This window comes from Podarcis liolepis (assembly GCF_965112155.1).
Source record: "Podarcis liolepis genome assembly, chromosome: 3".
NCBI classification, from domain to species: Eukaryota; Metazoa; Chordata; class Lepidosauria; order Squamata; family Lacertidae; genus Podarcis; species Podarcis liolepis.
Window position 1 is genome coordinate 3,291,624 of NC_139557.1, and position 18,816 is coordinate 3,310,439.

The window sequence follows — 18,816 nt, forward strand, 5'->3', positions numbered from 1 at the left end:
CATTCTTGAAGCCACAGGCTGAGCTAGAATTTTCCACGTCCAAGCCCGGGGAGCGGGGCGGAAAGCGAGCCAAACACCCGCAGCAGGCTGGCGGCTGAGGGCGCCCGGCGGAGCCTGGGGCTGGGAAGGGGAGCCAGGGAGGGAGGGAGAGGGCGCCAAGTCCGCCAACTCCTTGCGCGTGACCCCTTCCGACGCCCGGCCGAAAGCGCAGCCTCCCCTCCCCCCCCCCCGCAGGAGGGCTGTGGCCGCGGGTCCAGTCCTGCCTTTCCCGCCTCGCCCTCGCTCCACACAAACACCCACCTTGGCGATGGAGGCTCGCAGTACCTTGGCAGACAATGGCCCGGGCCGCCGCGGCTGCTGCTCCTACTCGTGCCGTCGTCGGTGGACCCGCCACCATCGCCTTTCAGGTGGCGATGGCCTCGTCTGGGGCGCCCGAACCCGCCGCGGCTGCTCCCATTGCGCGCCGCTTCCGCCGCGGCGCGCCTCCCCGCCCCCAGGTGCGGCTCCCTCCGCTCTTCTCGCCGGGAACGAGGCCGGTGCTGGAGGCCTGGCGGCGGCTTCCCTCGGCTCTCCCCGACGGCAGCAGGGAAGGGAGAGTTGAAGTCCGGGAAAGGGCGGGGGGGAGACGCCGCTTCCGCCGGCCTCCCTCCTCCCTCTTTGGCGCGCGAGTGACTCACTCCCTCGCTCGCTCGCTCGGCGCTCTGGAGGGCGCAGCGCGGGCAATGCCTAACCCAGCAGCAGCAGCTTCGGTACCGGCGCCGCGGGCCCGCCAGCTCGCCGGGTGCCGGGGGACATGCTGGCCAGGAGGCTACCTGCTCCGAGGGGAGGGCAGGGCGCCGGCGGCGGCGGCGCGGCCACTTGTTGCTCGGGTGCCCTCCGAGGTTGCTCCGCTTCCCGCCAGCCTCTCGCCCCGCTCGCGCAGGAACCCAAGGCAGCCACGCTGCCGCTGCCACCGGAGGAAACAGACGGCGAACGGGGAGAGCAGCGAGCCAGCGAGCGAGCGAGCGGAGCCAAGCTCCACCTCCTGGGCGGCCCCTCGGAGACAGGCCTCGCGGGGGGAGGCGGAAAGGGAGAGGGAGCCCGAAAGAGTCCCGCTCCTTCCCCGCGCCCGCTCCAAGTTCAGCAAAGGAGGGAGCGGGGGGCGAAGGGGGAAGAAGAGCGCGGCGAAGCGCCGCCGTCGGAAAACGCAAGGCTGGCAATTCCCGCCAAACAGCAGCTGCGGATCTAACGAGGAAACAAGCCCATCGCGGCCACGTCTGAACAAACAAACTTGCTCAAACTTCCCTTGGCCGCTGGGCGAAGCACGACGTAGCCGGAGGGGGCCGGGGTGGGGGTTTGAAGGCACCTTGGCAGGTGCGGGACGCCGCCGGAGCGCCTGGCAGGGTTTCTGCTGTAAAGCCCGCGGGTGAGGTGCCAACGAGGGCGTTTGCAGTTGCAGACAAGAGCCTTTCGTGTAAACGGGTCGTAAAGATCCTTCCCCCCCCCCGTGGGTTTGGCACCTTGGCCCCCACCACATTCCTGCTTCTTCAGCCCTCTTCCCCGGTGGGTGGGTTTTGGCTGTTTGGGTTGCATATTTCTGCCAGCTCCTCAATCAAAGGTCTGCCAGCCCTCTTTCCATTCTGGGCATGTACAGAGGCATTTCGGCACCTGGGTGCGCCTTTAAAAATAATCCCAGGAAGCACACAAGAATAAATCTTACTAGCTGTTTTGTATTTTTCTGTTGTAAACCGCCCCGAGATCTTTGGATGAGGGTGGTATACAAATTTAATAAACAATAATAACAATAGCCTTAGTTATTCTCTTCACAATAGGAAAAATGGAAGCTTGTGGTTTTTTGCATGAGGCAATATCCATTCCTGTTGTTTTTTAAATACTGAGATCTTGTGGAAGAGTGGTATTTACTTGACTTGCATAAGGTTTGTTTAAGAGTTGTACAGAGGTGGCAGAATTATAGATTATAGATGTACTTTCAGGGTACAGCAGTTGGAGGAAATTGGTGTGATGAGTGACCATCTACTGTGCTCAGGTGAGGGGCAAATAGACATTAGGGGTGTGGTGATAGGAGGCTGCTTATTGAAACATCATGTGTGACAAAAGGCCAACTCAAAAAAATACACTAACAATCTTCTACCGGGGGTGATTGGATGGGTGGCTGGGTTATTTTTACTTATTAGATTTTTTACATTAAGGGGAAATCTGGATTAAGGGTGTGTAAATCAATAAATCAATAAATGCAGGCTAACGTTTTGATGCCCACAATGTTGTGTGGACTCTGTGAAAAGCATATGAAAAGTTCATGAACTCAATCCAAATTTACGGTAACTCATTTGTCTGGAAGCCCCCCAATTGCTTTGTTGCTTTTCTGTTCTTCCTTCACTATCATCAGGACAAATTAGGGCTTCAGTTTTTCATCTACATTTGGTATAATTACACACACAAGCAATTAGTGCACCAAAACAGAATCTCCTCTAGGGGTTTGCTGTAGTAAATTCTCATTAGAATTCAGCACAAATACAAGGAAACGGATCCTTGCATATCGTCCCCAGCTGTCAGCCAGTCTAAATTCTACAAGACATCTGCTAGTTCTGATAGTCACTTCATTACCAAAGTCAATGTAATAATTGCTATTAACAGGACAAGAATTCAGACCTTGGTATGGAAGGGGAAAGCTATTTTGGGGGAAAGGAGTAAGAGTCATCAGGTTCCAAAGGTCAATCCAACTCTCATGTAAATTTGAGGTTAAACTGTTACAAAGCAGTGTAGTTTGAGAGCATTGTGGTATGTTGGTACATTCAAACAATTTATGTATAAACTTAAAATAGACTCACTTGAGTTGGTTGTATGTCCATAGCAGCCGACTCATTTTGCTTTTATAAGCATCAGTGAGCCATATAATAGCAAAGTGTATGGGTGAGTCCATTTTTCATCTAAAAACTATGGAGCCCCTTTCCCCCTCCAGCACTTTCATCTACTCTCTCACCCGAGTGCAACAAAATTAAGGGTTCAGTTCTGTGCACTCCAACTTTAAAGTAACCTCACTTAGGATAGAACTGCAGTGACAACATCCTTCCCAACACAAGTCATACAGGAAAATGTAAACAAGTTCTTAGTTCACACTGTAGCACTATGTCTTAAAGACTACAGTATATTTTTGTGTGTAAGAGAGTTCATGTGTCATCAAATTTCTAAATTAATGTCATGCAGTTTAATGTCAGTATATATCAGTGTTTTTCAACCACTGTTCCGCGGCACACTAGTGTGCCGCGAGATGTTGCCTGGTGTGCCGTGGGAAAAATTAAAAAATTCGAAAGATTTTTTTTTTTTAAAGTAAAATTTTTGATTGGGGCGCCGTCCCCGGAGGGAGGCGGGCGAGTCGGGTGGCGAGAGGCGGGGCGGCGGCGACGAGGAGAGGCCCCCCAGCGCGGGGCTCTCGCCGTCTGCCTGCCTGGCTGCCTGCGAGCTCGGCGGGCAGCGCCTCCGTCCGCAGCGCCCGCCTCGCGGCTCTCATTCCCTGCCCCTGCCAAAGCTCACCCAGCCAAGCCGCGCTCTCCTTCCTGCCTCGCTTTGCTGCCTCCTCCCCCCCCCACCCCCAAAGCTTGGAGGTTCCCCGGCGCCGACCCGCAGGTTTGACCCCCTTCTCACACCTGTTCACGCTCCTTGCACGGAATGGGGTGGATGGGGAGGAACGGGGCTCGCCGCTGCCTCCGCTCGCCCTCCCCCCCTCCGCCGGCGGTCCCACGATTCTTGGCTTTTTGGCGGTTGGCACAGAAGGAAGGCAAGGGGGAGGGAAAAAGATTGAAACTTACACTTTCGTGCGTCCCTCCCGGCGTGACGCTGCGCACTGATGTCACGGGGCTGTAATGGTGGTGTGCCTCGAGATTTTTTTCATGAAACAAGTGTGCCTTTGCCCAAAAAAGGTTGGGAAACACTGGTATATATTAATCATCCTGCTAAAACTTGTAGATGAGTGCAAAGTTCTCAAGAGTATAGTTGTAAAAAGTGTGTATTTTAAGCTTAGAAAAAAAATCTGTATTTAATTCAGAGCTTTCCAAACTTTTCATGTTGGTGACACACTTTTTAGACATGCATCATTTCGTGACACAGTAATTGAGTTTTACTAGCAAACCAGAGGTTAAACTAATCCCTTTCCAGCCCCAGGAGGAGTGTGGGGAGCGTTTGTGTGACACACTGCAGCCAACACACTAACGTGTCACAACACACAGTTTGGAAAGCTCTGCTTAATGTAAATCGGGGTCCCCAACCTTTTTGGGCCTGGGAGCAGATTTGGAAATCTAAGAAACTGCTGTGGGCACCACAAAGTGCTCAATTCACACCAGATAAACTAGTGATACTCAGACCACTCCTGCATGCAACAGCCCCTCGAGCATAACAGCTATTTACACTCCAAAAATAAATAAAATAGTAAAAAGGAGGCAATAGTCCACCCAAAACTACAGGCAATGCCACCCCACAAAACAACAACAAAGCCAAACTCCAGGCAGGGGTGCTGGCAGGTGCCAAGGGATGTACCTGAGGATGCTGCGGTGCCCATGGGCACAATGTTGGGAAATGTATATGTAGATCAATTTAATGCATTCCCCCCCCCCCCTCAGATAAGTAGAAGCCATGTGTAGTTTATAAGAAAAGCTTTGGTCTCCCTCTTCTTGGGGACATTCACAAGCTTCTAAGGGCTAGGATCCAGAGATACTTTAGACTGGACCTAATGGTCAGGGGTCCCTTTACCTTTAAATGCCAGAAAACTGGAATAGACATGGAGTTTCTGTAACTGAAGCTGTCATGCAATTGAAGGTACCATTCCATGTTACAAGTACCACTACATCTTCCTTGCTGTCTCTGCTGGTTCATTTGTCCTCTTTATGAGCAATTGATCTCATGCTGAATCAAGTTCCATAATTGGGGGAATCACTGCAGAGAAGGCTCTGTTCAGCATTCCTAGTGATTTCTGCAAGTGAATATCTCAACAGTTCCTCTAGAGTAGAACTTAACCTGCCCCAAACTATTTGGGGCTTTAAAATTCATGACCACTTTGAATTGGGTGTGGTAACTGGGCACTGGCAGCCTACGACACTGGATCAATATTAGTGTACAGGCATCTCACGTGTGTTCAAGTCATGTGCGACCATGCATATACATGGTACCAGAAAACTCGAAGTGGGGGGAGAGACCTGAAGAGCCTTATCAAAGCCCTGCTGTGCCTCCGGCTCACAAGGAGGCCCTCCCTGGAGCCTGAAGGGGATGTCCCTTTTGGGCTCTGGCGAAGGTCTCTTCATGAGTTGGAGATGCAGTGGGGTGCTCCTCACTTACACACAATTCACTTATGCATGCAGATAACTTTCTCTGGTTTCATGTAGAGGTTAAAACATATGGTGGACAGAATAAAACTGAGGCACCCCACAAGTCAAAGGCCTATGAAACAAATTCCTCAGCAGCACCTTCTGTAACTGATTCTCCAAGAAGAACCAGAGCTACCACAACACTGCATCCCAGCCCAGGCAACAGGTCCATCCATTTCCAGCATAAGTCATCCACTTGGGCAATTATGGCTGCTAGTATCACCTGACACTGCCTGCTCACATCAGCTTACCAAAAATGGAACATTAAAAACTGGGAGGTAGATCTCTTAAACCAAATGTCTAAATTAAGCTTCTTACCATGGGTCTCACTACTGCCTCTTTAAAAATAGCAGGGATCATTCTCCCCTCAAAAAAGGTTTTCACGACATCAAAGATTCACACACCCAACCCTGGCAGTTTTCATCAGCTAAGATAGGCATGACTCCGGAAGACAAATAGTAGACCTTATCCCTCCAAGTAGGTGGTACACATCTTCATGTTTCACAAGCTGTGACATGACCATATGGCACACACTGTCACAACTATGGCATCAAAGTAGGCATGGATGCAATGACTTTATCTGCTAATTACTTAACTAATTCTTTGAGGATTATTGTTTTGTTTTTCTGACATGTGACCAAGCAGATGCACTTTCAAGCATATCATCATCAAGGTAAGGGCAAGAAACATGCTTTATTTCAAATGAAAGCTGAGATTCTCAGGAAGCTGAATTCTGCAGAATCGTGGTGAAATTAAATCAGACAGTACAAGATACAGACTTTTTGCAACATCAGATTGTCTCTGTACCGGAAAAAGTAACATGAGAAGTAGACTTGAAAGATAAGACTGATTATGTACGATAAGATAAAAGTTGAGGTGAAAGCCCTTGAATGCTTCTCTCTTGGGAAATAACTGAGTAGGAACTATTGCTTGCCAGATCAAGCCTCACCTTATTGTATTCAGTAAGCAAATCACTGCAAATTTCACCTTCACTCTGTTGCTTATGGACTTAAAAAAAAGGAAGGGGTACTTTTCCTTTGATTTGATGGTGTTTACATTGTATAGCTTGTAATATTGATCCTTGCAGTGTGGTGCTATTATTTGCTGAAATGGGATGAGAAGCACTAGTGTGTGATGAGGCAACTAATTTTTATTTCCTGATGTGCCCAAGTAATTATTTATCCCTCACATTTGTATCATGTCCTTCTATTACCTTGGAAATGGCAGTCTCTTTTCTCATGTAATGCACAGATACAAATATTATAAGGGGAGTATTTTCATTTGTTAAAAGGAAATAATCATGCTTCAGAGTAGGAGGATCCCTCTTTTTAAAGTATAAAAAAGAATTACACAGTCTTCATCATAACTAGATACATGCTTGTTTATCTGTCTAAACCAGAGGTTTTCAACCTGTGTGCCTCGGCACCCTTGGGTGACAACAATTGGTCAGGGGTGCTGTGGGGTGCCCTTCTTCTCTCTTTCTCTCCCTCTTCATGTCACCCATGCTTTCTGCATATCTGCAAATCCTCTTTTTTCTGCGCCAAATCTCTCCATTTTTTTCTGCCCTAAAAAAGGTGGAATGGGGTGTGGTGGTGGGTAGAATGGGGGAATCCCCACTTACACATGTCCTATAATGGAACCTCAGTGAAAGTGGCTCCCAATTCTAGGGGGGGGGGGAACCATTTGACAACAGTGGGACTGATCTCTTTGTAAACATGTTTTAAAATGCCTTTTATATCTAAAAGGCAAACTTGGGCACTTTTATATATGCTTGCAGAATGCAACTTTTTTTTAGAATGCATGTTTCATTTTCTATCTGTATATAAAACAGCATCAGCATTAGACACTGCGACTAGCAGTCTTGCATGTGCAAGCAAAACTGACCACTTGCTGGAACAGGCCAGGGTCCAAATGCTGGAATGAGTTCAGGAAAAATAACTGTTTGCTATAGTAGCTGCTTGCTTCCTAGTGATTACTTTCACATATATATGTGCATATAGCTAAGAATTATATGACAGAATTTGAAGCAATGGGAATTAGACCTGTTTCAGGTCTGCCCTACAGCTTTCTCTTTATCCCAGATCCCTGCAGGCTGCTTGTGGCTTACTCAGTTCTAAAGCAAAGTTATTATGTGTATATGCAAGGCCTTCTCAATTATTCCCTTGCATGGCAGGTGGAGCCTAGCATTCCTCAACACCAGATTCTTGACGCCTACTTGAATTCTTGCCTTCATATCCTGCTTGTGGGCTTCCCAAAGGCATCTGGAAGGCCACATCTTGAAACAGAATGCTGGACTTGGTGGTCCTTAGATCTGATACAGCAGAGCTACTCATCTTCTTATTCAGAAGTGGTTCTAGGGTTATGTTCTATTATGAGTTACAGATAGGTAGCCGTGTTGGTCTGCCATAGTCAAAATAAAAAAATTCCTTCCAGTAGCACCTTAAAGACCAACTAAGTTAGTTCTTGGTATGAGCTTTCGTGTGCATGCACACTTCTTCAGATACACTGACTCAGTGTATCTGAAGAAGTGTGCATGCACACGAAAGCTCATACCAAGAACTAACTTAGTTGGTCTTTAAGGTGCTACTGGAAGGATTTGTTCTATTATGAGTCGCTCATGGTTACAACTTGTGGGAGAGATATTTAGAAATGAAAAGATACAAAAACCTGCAAAACCTGTTTACTAGTAGAAAAGGTGGGATGACTATATTCACCATAAGATGTGATCACTCTTTCAAACTGCCCACAGGACTCTCAAAACCTAGTCTTTCTCCAGTTGAAGCTGAGAACACACGTTATATATTGCTTACAATACCCACATCTGCAAACAAACAAATTTGCCTTATTTACCCATGTCAAAATAAGATCTTGCTGGATTCCAATGGATTCCCCCACCCCAGTACCTCCTTTGTTATTGTGGTAAGTTTGCCTTGCTTTCTGTTCTTTTAAAACTTCTGGGTTTTGTAGCGTTCCAAATTTCATAGTACATAACTGAGAAAATTATAGTCCTAGCTTTCAGTGACTTCCCCCAATAAATGCTCATAAGAAAAGGTGAATTTCTTCTTGACTACATAACATAATTTGGCTTACAAGCTATTTATTTAGCATGAAAGCCACCACCACCAGATTCAGCCTGGGATATGTTCATAATGCGAAGCCAATGTGAAGCCAAGGCTGCTGAAAGGCCAGACAGGACAGAAATATGGAAGGGAATGGTTATGTAATGTCTCAGCCAAAAGGATTAACATGACTGAAGGACACAGAGCTCGATTCAGCAATACTGCCTGCCCCAGACATGTCCCTGTGACGTTGGGTTGTAAGAAAGCTTAGGCATTCTCTTCACTTTTTGCTTCCTTTCGTTCCCCTCAGAAATGATTATTTTCTCAGCAACCCAAAAAGCCTTCAGCATTCAGTTTTAAACTAAATTGGTGATGGACGCTTACAAGACCACAATCTGAGTCTTTTCTTTGACAAGACTCTTGAGTACTTCGTTGGCACATATACGGAGTCAATTCTGCAGCAACACAAATCTGGAACAGCCATAGAAACTGAGAGTGAGAGTGCTTGCCTGGATTCTGCTGATGCCACCTCACAGAGTAAGCCTTCCACCAGGGAAAGCTAATCAAATATTACAGTCATCTTGTAAGAAAGACAACCATGTGTTTCAAACTTTAGGAAGAAACTGTGATAGAAGCCCATGCATAACCCTCTGCTTTCTCCCCAAATGGGATTTAATTGACTTTGATTGGTCTATAAACATTACACGCAATGGCATGAATAATAGAATCAAAGAGTTGATGGTTATGTCACACTTCAACCTGCTATACAAGGCACCAGAAAACCTCTTAAATCTTCTTCCCTGTGTGCATTAATGTTTTACTTTCCACAAGCATGACCAATCTGGGTCCACTTTGCAATGCACCGTTATCATATGTTTATTGCCCATGCACTCTCTCTGTCACACATGTGACATTGCAGTCCAGGTATGTTTGGGAATAGAGCCTGGAACAGCTAGAAGCAAAAATCTGTAATAGAGACCTTTGTACACTATACAGTATACTGAAGACAAAGGATCTGGATCACTTAAGAAAACAATACTGTAACATTTCCCCACACCCTAAAGGGATTTAGTAATCTCTTTAAACCACCTCCATCATGTTCCTTCCTCATCCACTGTCATCTGGCAGCAGTCATTTCATACCATCAAGCTGCAAGGAAGCAAGTGTTGCTAACCCTCAGTGGGAGATGAGCAACTTTTGGCTCCTCCTTTTCTTGAACTGCTCCTTTCCAGCTGGTCATTATAAGAACATTGTTCACTGAGGTCTAGTGGCTGAGTGTTTCTTTTTCCCTCCCTCTCAATGTCTTCTTTTGCGTTGTATCTTAGATTATCAGCACAATGTCAGATATGTTCTTGTATTTTATCCTTGTAAGCTGCTCTGGAACCCTTTTTGAGGTGAGTTGGGGTGAAGATATTTTAAATAAATCACAATAAATATAACACTACATGCATGTGATAGGTCTGTCCTTGAGAGTACAGTTCTTCCAATAAAAGACCAAAGGAAACATTGCTCACAGGGAGAGCAGTGAAAAAATCTGGAATCCAAGTGAACATATTTGGGAAGAGGGAAGCTAACCATATCTTGGTATGGTCACATGACTATCATTCTCCATGTCCCTCCCAGGGTAAGAGCTTTTTGTTGAAAGAAACAATTTATAACAATCCATGGGGACATATAACAAGTTGTCGTGTCTACTGTTAAACAATTAAGTCCAGTATTCCTGCTTTCTAGACTTCTGTCAGGCACTAAAGTTGAATAAGGTTTCATCTTAATATAAAGCAATGTATACTTTCACTCTCAAGTAGTAGTCAACTCACTATTATAATTTCTTTGCAGTTTCAGTTGCACATAGAAGTTTCTAGGCAACCACAAGAATAATAAACATGGGTGGGTGGAGAAATGTTCATAATGGGGGGAAACTCCATTTTTACATGGTTTTATAAAAGTATAAAAATTTTATACAGTAAAATATAAAAAAGATATGTGCAGTTTTCAAAAATCTTTTGCCAGTCACTTTTGAACAAATTCATATTTTTATGAGTATTATTTTGGCTAATGGCCCATATTTTCACCACCATTAAAAACCATTAATGTATATATAAGACAAAATGTAACTTACAAGAAATAAGAGAGGAGCGAAGCAGAGAATTCAAATGTGTCGACAACAGCGGACGGTAGTTTTCACTTCAATTTGTTCAGTCTCCTTGGACCTAAAATTGAAATATTAATTTAAAAGTAAGTATATATATTGAGGGTATTGGATGTCCTGGAGGCTTTTTCAAAAAGGCATGATGCCGTCTGCTAGATGCTGGGACTGTAATGCAGAATTTGCATCAATAGTTCATATGATATAGTGATACAGGGTAGTGGCCCTGTTGTGTGGAAAAATCTTTCTTTGGTTTTGGGAACATATTTGTTTGTGGATGTTAATCTGTGATCCTGGAGTGAATGGGTCACTCCTCAGTGGCAGAGGATGTGGAGAACTGAGAAGCAATTAATTGTGGTGTGATGAGCATGGCAGGATATGTTGGAGTAAGCATGGTGGGGGTAGGTGTGAGGGGAGTATGAATATCCTGCTGTTATTTCTGGGAGGAGAAGGTATGGCATAGTTAGTGGCAGTGATCAGAAAAATAGAACGGGACACCAGCTTCATGCCATCCCCTCTACTGACCCAAACTTGCAGGGAACTGGTGACTTGGCTACTGGGACTCCCAGGCCTCAAATATACAAACCAGGTCAGACTTTCTTTACTTTAAGAAATTCTATCTCAGTCCAGAAACTTTCTAAGGTCGTGTTTATTCTTAGTTAATCTCATCGGACAGGGACCAAGAGGAGACTGTTACCATTCTTACCTACCAGTACTCTATCAGCTTACTTGGTTGTTGGCAAGTGTTAATGGTCAATTCCCCTCTGTGTACATGATGAACCCCAGGTGTCCCAAGAAGAATTGGCTTTCCCCTGATTCATCAATTCATTTCTTCCTGGCCAGCCCTTTTCTTGAATCTCCAGAGAGAAAAAGAATGGGCAGGATTCATTTAAGCTGATGTGTACACAGAATGAGGTCCACTTGTGCAATGGGACCCCACCCTTGCATCCCCTAAATCTGTCTGTAGGGTTTTGGGGAACCCCCAGCACAGGTTAAGGGGGTGCACGCAGAGAGAAGAGAGGGTGGCAACCTTGTTTTAGGCATGCATGCATACCCACTTTGGGCTACATTGAATTCCACACAATGAGATCTCCCCTGGTGCTTTTGTCACCCCTTTGAATGCCTTCTAGGGTACCCTGCAATGACTTGTTTGCATGGCGCCTGAAGGGACTCTACTTTCAACTTATCAAACCTAGCTTAGAATCTATATCAGGGTGAGGTTAGCTAGAAAACACTTGTTTATTTTTAAATTTCATGCTGCTTCTTGTTCTTCTACTTGCTTATTTTGAAGCCTTTAATAAAAAGTTTAATGATAAACCTGGAGCTGACTGAATAAGGTTTTGTTTGCCCACAGTCTTCCTCACCCACAGTTGGCTACTTGTGCCTAAAGCTACCTGGTTAAAAGAAGGAAACTGGCCCAGATCTGCTGTTCTCCACAGAAGAGGTCTGAATTCTTACACATTCAGACTAGGGTTATATAATGTGGGTGGTGGCTGCCTCTCGCTCTCAGCTTCACCTACCTCACAAGGAATATGTGTAGCTTTGTCACACATGGTTGTCCAGCTAAATACATTTTAATGCAACAAGTACTGAGGCTAATGGATTTTGGAACTGTACAATCATTTCCCCTAAGCTAGTAAACAGCTGCTCATAGCGTTTAAACAGAGGCACCACTGATTGTTTGACTCAACCACAAAATGTTCAATGTTAATCTCACATCAAGAAGTAGGCAGGAATAAAGTTAAATAGATGGCAAGAAGCTGATAGTTACCCATATTTATACTAATTAATGATGGGTACTCCCCCTCCCCCCGTCCTCCAAGATATTTCCCCTTTACCCTGCACTCACAAAGCAGCTGGCAGCTGTAATTTGTGTGCAGGTATTTCTGGAATAAGTCATTTCAGAATGGAAAACTTAATATCCCGTTATCAAATGTTCATAAATGTCACCAATATCAGAAAGTATAGATGTTTCAGGCTGTAGAAGTAGAGTCTCTAATTGAAATCATTGGAACAACTGTGAATTATGAAAGCTGGTAAAATTTTGTGATGAAATAAATGTCATTCTAACAAATGGGCGGAAAAAGGGAGGCAGTTTTCACTGATTCTCCCCTCTGCTTGCAGCTCCCCTTACTGAGCACATTTTCAGGGGCTGTAGCGACAAGGAAACTGTGTGTTGCCTCACTCCTTCTCATCAGCAGAAGCATCCTGTGAATGGAACTCCACTCACAAGATGCTTCCAATGGTAGAAAGATACAATTCAAGATTAGCAAAGTCTGATGTAGATCCCTTTTTACAAAAGTAAGTCCCCCTTTTCCTAAGATGGTCATAATGAAAGAACTATCTGTAATAGCATTATTAAGGAGTGCCTGAGGAAGCCACAAGGCCCTGGTTAAAAATATCATTTAATCCAGAAACACTGATGGGTGGTTAGTATCTGAAACACTTTATTGTAGTCAGAAGATCTTGAAAAGAAGAATCATGTGCTGGATTCTCATTTGTATTTCACTAACCTTCAATCAGATGATAAGATATAGGAGAGAAACACAAATTTTCCATCCAGCTGCAACAAAAATTTCAGACATTTTCCTCCCCCTCCCCCAATGAAGCACATCTGCCAAATTTCAGATAAATGATCAAAGGGCTCTTCATTTAATGAGTCCATTAAGAAAGGCATTGACTAATTCCTATTTGACATAATATCAAAAAATCAAGACAAAACAAAACACCCTGGTGCAATGCAAGAACAGAAAGATGAACAGACCTGAGTGCCAAGGTAAAGAGTATTCCTCCCAGGCGCCCTCCAGCTGGCAGCTTGGGTGCCCTGCAGGCCCAGTGTTGCCTGGGGTGATCACCCCCTAACTATGCCACTGGTGTATGGAAGTCCTGGGCTGCCAAGACAACAAGACCTCCCCCCTCAGTCTCACTGATGTCCAAAGGAAAGCAGAGCAATACATTTGGGACCAACTGGGTTGCAAGAGTTACTGGAACAAGGCATACAAGCCACCATCCAGGCAGCTTAGGGACTCCACTCTAGATATTAGGATTTACTCCTTAGTCTTCTCCCAAAGATATCTGACAAGGCAGTGGAGATTAAGGATCAGAGTTTTCCTTCATTTAGATGGGGTACCTTCCCTGGCTGATGAGCCCCATCTGCCCCTCATTTCCCTCTACACCACATGCAGAAACTGCCTTCTTGGCCTTTAGACCCACTTTTGGTCGCATCTACTCAATCTGCCGGAGCCTGTCTTTGTATGCAGAGAAAGTCCCTAATTCATTGAGGGTTTAAGACCCATCGGCTACCCTCACCTAGTTTAGCTGGCTGGTTCCTGGGGTGTGGTTGCTGTTGCATGCTGACAGCTTCTAGGAACCACAGACGGGAGCTGAGTACAGCTTGGGGACTAAAGGTGGACAAACTACCGCAGAAGGAGCAGGACATGTCTCCCACCAGAGGTTCTACCCCTTCCCTACCACCCCATACACCTCTGCAGACCTATGGTCTGTATTTAAAATGCTAAACAGGTACCCCCAAACAAAATAAGAACAAATATAAGATCAAAGTTCCTGTTTTCCAGAAATTGGTCAACTGCCAGCTCTGGCCAGGGGTTGCACTTCTCCTGAAGAAACAGGACCGCAGTTTGGGAGTGCTTTTAGATCCAGTATTGTCACTAGAGGCCCAGGTAGTCTTAGTGGATAGACGTGCCTTTTAGAAGTTGTGACTGGTGTAACCATTACAGCCATTCCTGGACAGGGAAACCTTGGCCACAGTAGTTCATGCCCTGGTGTCTTCAAGACTCAGTGCAACCTTCTATTTTTGGAACCTTCTTAAAACATTTTTGTTCAGACAAGCCTATCCAGACATGTAAAAATAATGTGTGTTTTATCTCTTTTTAGCTACTGTTGATTTTAATAATGTTTTTAAATACCTGTTTTTAACTGTTGTCACTGATAATTTTAATGCTTTATTTAACATTTTCATAAACCACTTAGTTTTTTGTTACAATCAAGTGGTATATAAATTAGTTTTTAAAATTGACTCTAATAATAAAAATGTTAAATGCAAATGGAATGCAACAAGGAATGCTTTTGTTTTACACATACAATCAAGGATCCTTTGTCACTCTCTAAGTGCACAAATCATGGCACTTTTTATTATTATTACTACACATCCCTTTTTTTAGTTTCCAATGATCAGATTCTTTTGCTAGAATGTGCTCTCACTGTTCTCTCTCTCTGAACCTTGTGCGCCCCACTGTCACACATCATATAATCTGGCCCTGGCTAAGGAAACTGAAATGAAGAAGAAAAAGAAGAGATAGGAGGCACCAAATGAACCGTTACTCATTCCTGAGTAGTTTCTGTTTTCATAAGCAGAGAAGTGTGGTGTTCACCTCAAGATAACAGCCACAAAGGACCCCATTTATCCTGAAAGGATCCCCCTAATTTGAAGTATTTAAAAAAAAAATAAAAAAATTTATTAATCTTTCCATATATATACATTAAATCCGTGTTTCATACATCTCATTTTTTTGGACTTCCTTCAACGTCCTTGACATTCATTCGTATTTATCTCTTTATAACGCATTCCAGTCTTTCGTACTGCCATTAGTACCATCTTTCAGACATTGTTTTCCATAAGCAATACTTCTTAGTGTTTTACAGTGCCTCTTTAAATCCTACTAGCGTTGTGTTTACTAAACATTTGTTCTCCAGATAATCCGCAAATTTTCCCCAGTCATCTATAAATTTTTGATCCTTCATATATCTAATTTTCCCTGTTAATTTATCTAACTCCGCATATTCCGTCAATTTTAATCTCCACTCTGTTAACGTTGGGCTTTCTTCCTGCTTCCACTTCTGCGCCACCACGATTCTAGCTGCTGTTACCGCATATTGGAAGATTTTACAATCCTTTCTTTTAATATCTTTTCCGACCATACCTAATAGAAAAGCTTCGGGTTTCTTTACAAATGTGTAGCTTAATATCTTTTTGATTTCATTATAGACTTCGCCCCAGAAGCTTTTAACCTTCCCACATTCCCACCATTGGTGATAGAACGTCCCTTCTTTTTGTCTACATTTCCAACATTTGTTATCTGTTTTATACATCTTGGCTAGTTTAACGGGTGTTATATACCACCTATATAACATTTTTAACATATTCTCCCTTAACAGTACACATGCTGTAAATTTTATATTCACTCTCCACAATTTTTCCCAATTCTCCAATTGAATCTCATGACCGAGGTCCTTTGCCCACTGAGTCATCACTTTTTTGACTTTCTCATCTTTCATGTTCCATTCTAACAGTATTTTATACATACTTGACAGATTTTTCCGATCACAGTTTATTATCTCTCTCTGAAATTTCGATGTCTTTTCATCGTAGCCCCTCTCTTTCACTTCTTTTTTAAATATCTCATTTATCTGATAGTAACTCAGCCAATCGTATGTATATCTTTTTACCTGGTCGTATGGTTTAATTTTCCACTTCCCTCCTTCCTTCAATATCATTTCTTCGTACCTACCCCATTTTTTCCCCATATTGACTTTCTTTACACTTATTAACTCCACTGGTGATAACCAGTGTGGGGTTTTTGGTTCTAGTATGTTCTTATATCTATTCCAAACTTCTATCAAAGGTCCCTTAAAGATATGGCTGCAAAATCCCTTATGTACTTTTATCTTATCTCTCCACAAATAGGCATGCCATCCAAATTTGTTCTTATACCCTTCTAAATCCAATAACTCTGTATCCTCCAACTTTATCCACTCTTTAATCCAGCAAAGGCATGCCGCTTCGTAGTACAGTCTCATGTCTGGCAGGGCGAAGCCCCCTCTTTCAGTGGTATCTGTTAATATCTTAAACTTAATTCTGGGCTTCTTTCCTTCCCAGACAAATCTAGAAATCACCCTTTGCCATTCTTTAAAGTTTTTTGTGCCCTTTATTATCGGGATTGTTTGGAATAGAAAAAGCATTTTGGGGAGTACCATCATTTTGACCATGGACACTCTACCCCAGAGTGATAATTTCATCCTTGCCCAAATCTCCAAATTTTTCTTAATTTCATTCCACACTGGGATATAATTATTTTGGTATAGGTCAATATTTTTATTGGTAAGCCAGAGTCCTAAATATTTAACTTTTTTAACTACTTCAATTCCTGTTTGTTCCTGTAATAATTCTATCTTGTCTTGGTCTAAGTTTTTAACGATCATCTTTGTCTTATTCTTATTTAGTTTGAATCCAGCTAACTTCCCGAATTCCTCCATCTCCTCCAGAATTCCCTTTAAGCTGTTTATAGGATCTTCTACCGTTAATGCCACGTCATCAGCATATGCTTTAACTTTGTATTCGTTTGAACCTAATGATATTCCCTTAATTTGTTTGTTTTGCCTTATTGCGTTTAGCAGAACCTCCAACACCACTATAAAGAGCAGCGGAGAGAGCGGGCAGCCCTGTCTTGTCCCTTTAGATATTTTTATATCTTCTGTTATGGCGCCCCCTAATTTGAAGTAAGTAGGGTCTTTTTGGCTGAGGGCTTGAGTCTCGTAAACCTGTTAAAGCTATTAACTGGCTCCCCAGTGGTAGTACTGTGCTTACCCATCTCTCTTTCACAGGTAAGGAAATAAAACAGAAAGAAGTTAAGTGAATTCCCCAAGGCTATACAGAGAAGTGACTGGTGGATGGGGAATTTGAACACATTCATTTTAAAGCTACAATCCTGTCATGCTATCTCTCCAGGCAATGCGTGTCTCACTCTGGGGAGAAAAACATTACGCAGAAGTCATGGAAACTTGTCAAGCGAGGTTCAGCAGTTGCTATCTGGCTACACCTTGGAACATGGATCATCATCTTGAAGCCAGAGAAGCTGAATTCAGAAGGGAAGAACAGAGAATGTCTGGCCTATGTCTTATCTTTTGTGAGATACCCTTCTAAGTTCCCTTTCAAAGTCAAGAGTGAAATCCAGTTCATATGTAAAAATTTTGAGATAGGCAAATCATTATTGCCATATTTTTCAGTGCATAAGACACCCCCATGTATAATTTTGGGGACTCCAAATTAAGAAAACACCCCTCAGCACTACCTGTGTATAAGACAAGCCCCTTGTGATTGATTGTGTGACTGCGGAAATGAATAAAAGCCCCCCATCTAAACAATGACTATCATCAGTGCAGGTAAGATTTGTTTTAAAAAATGTTATCATCTACAATACTGTCTTATTTATTTTATAGCACAGTACATTGGTTATTGCTTTGATTTGATGGATCAATGGTCTTGTTGGATAGTAAAATTCATGTTAAATTGCTGTTTTAGGGGTTGTTTTTAAAAGTCTGGAATGAATTAATCCATTTTGCATTACTTTCTATGGGAAAATGTGCCTTGGTTTTGGAACACTTTGGTTTTGGAACAGACTTGCAGAATGATTTAAGTTTAAGAACCAAGGTACCAGTGCAATGCTGACTTGGCAGCCCCCACCCCAAACCAACTGCTGTGCAAATCTTCCTTTACCAAAGGCTAAAGAATCATAACATTAACAAGATTATTGCACTTTGTTACAGCAATAAGAAGAAAGAGACATCATCAACACACACTACTGCATTAGTATCCATGCATTAAGCGGCCTGGGAGCAGGTATGTGTTGTTTTCCTCTTATGTAAGAAGAAAGCATTGCCAAAGGTCATTTGGGACATTTATCAGGGCAGGGATGGAAGCAGACCCAGCTCTCCTGATTTCCAAAGTGAATACTGAAAACTATGCAACTGCAACACTTGAGAAAGCATGCCTGCCATTCTTTGTACATTGTCAAGGGCTGGGTATACACAACACCTTAAAGCATATTCCAAGCACATTCTTTCCCTCAAAGGATTCTGGGCCTTCTAGTTTGTTAAGGATTGCTGAGGATTGTAACTCTGTGACAGGCAAACTTTAGTGGCCAGAATTCCTTGAGGGAAAGAATGTGCTTGGAATGTGTTTTAAAGCTTTAGTGTGTACACAGTCCTTGACGATATAGGAAGAATGGCAGGCAACCTTTCCCAGGGGTTGCAGTCACATATTTTCAGTATTCATTTGTGAAAGAACTCAGCACTCTGATGTGAAACTTTAAATAAATCAGTGTAGACACATCTATGTAGTTCAAGGCATTTGAGCAATAGCCTCTGCTTCTATGCAAAAAGGTCAGCGGAGAGGGGGTGAGCTAGCTCAGATACATAAGGGTAATACTTATTTGTTCAGTGCTAGAAAAGAGGGCCACGT

The 18,816-nt window shown here is 43.5% G+C and overlaps 1 protein-coding gene and 2 long non-coding RNA genes across 7 annotated transcripts in view; 2 read left to right on the forward strand and 1 right to left on the reverse strand.

Moving 5' to 3' along the window:
• Positions 1-18,816, reverse strand: part of B3GNT2 (UDP-GlcNAc:betaGal beta-1,3-N-acetylglucosaminyltransferase 2) — a 51,746-nt gene that overhangs the window by 23,851 nt on the left and 9,079 nt on the right. For 2 of the 5 annotated variants that reach the window (XM_083495278.1, XM_083495277.1), the window contains exon 2: positions 10,533-10,623. The gene's annotated coding sequence lies outside the window, so the exon portion shown is untranslated. Of the gene's footprint in view, positions 1-300; positions 2,249-10,532; positions 10,624-18,816 lie in introns of those variants that run through there. The other 3 variants (XM_083495275.1, XM_083495280.1, XM_083495279.1) reach the window with 3 other exon arrangements.
• LOC310703219 lies at positions 7,032-9,857 on the forward strand. The gene is made up of 2 exons (XR_014524005.1): positions 7,032-7,712; positions 7,948-9,857. It is a non-coding gene; the product is annotated as an uncharacterized lncRNA (long non-coding RNA).
• LOC310703575 lies at positions 13,418-17,723 on the forward strand. Its single transcript, XR_014524267.1, has 2 exons — positions 13,418-15,008; positions 17,181-17,723. It is a non-coding gene; the product is annotated as an uncharacterized lncRNA (long non-coding RNA).